We start from the raw sequence: 757 nt of genomic DNA on the forward strand, positions 1-757 counted from the left end.
GTCTTGCAAGATTAACATGGTTCTTATACAATTTCCCAGTATTTGCATTCCAGAGAAGCACCCTAGTTGATTGTTGCCTATTATTCTTTCAATGACATTTTAATTTAATTGCAATTTTCATAGGGATGGGGGAATGCAATGGTATCCAGATGTGAGATCTATCCTTACTGTTTGCTATATGTTTTATTTCTACTGGATTTGGTATCAATGTTTTAATTGTTTTACCAACAATTATTTAGAAGGTTTTAGAAAATCTTCCCTGGAGTTTTTAATTTTTAAAGCTTTGACAGAATTAACTTTCAAGTGCTCACTTTGGCACCACATATACTAAAATTGGAACAAGACAGAGAAGATTAGCATGGCCCCTGTACAAGGATGACATACAAATTCATGAAGTGTTCCATATTTTTCCAACACCAAAATTCAGGAAATTCAGAGAACCGCAAGAAGATACTTCACAAGAAGATTATCCCCAAGACACACAGTCATCAGATTTTCCAAGGTCAAAATGAAAGAAAAAAATGTTGAAGGTAGCTACAGGAAAAGATCAAGTTAAAAGGAAGGGAAGCCCATCAGACTAACAGCAGACCTCTTAGCAGAAACCCTGCAAGTGATAAGAGACTGAGAGCCAGTATTTAACATTCTTAAAGAAAAGAAATTCCAGGATTGCTGGCAAGATTGCCAAATAGGAACAGCTCTGGTATGCAACTCACAGCAAGATTGATGTAAAAGGTAGGTGATTTCAGCATTTCCAACT

At 35.9% G+C, this 757-nt stretch overlaps 1 non-coding gene across 1 annotated transcript; it reads left to right on the forward strand.

Annotated features, from left to right (window-relative positions):
- The first annotated feature begins 303 nt into the window (after nt 1-303).
- On the forward strand, nt 304-410 carry LOC129487149 (U6 spliceosomal RNA). The gene has a single exon (XR_008659250.1). It is a non-coding gene; the product is annotated as a U6 spliceosomal RNA (small nuclear RNA).
- The last annotated feature ends 347 nt before the right edge of the window (nt 411-757 follow it).

This window comes from Symphalangus syndactylus, chromosome 7 (assembly GCF_028878055.3).
Source record: "Symphalangus syndactylus isolate Jambi chromosome 7, NHGRI_mSymSyn1-v2.1_pri, whole genome shotgun sequence".
NCBI lineage: Eukaryota > Metazoa > Chordata > Mammalia > Primates > Hylobatidae > Symphalangus > Symphalangus syndactylus.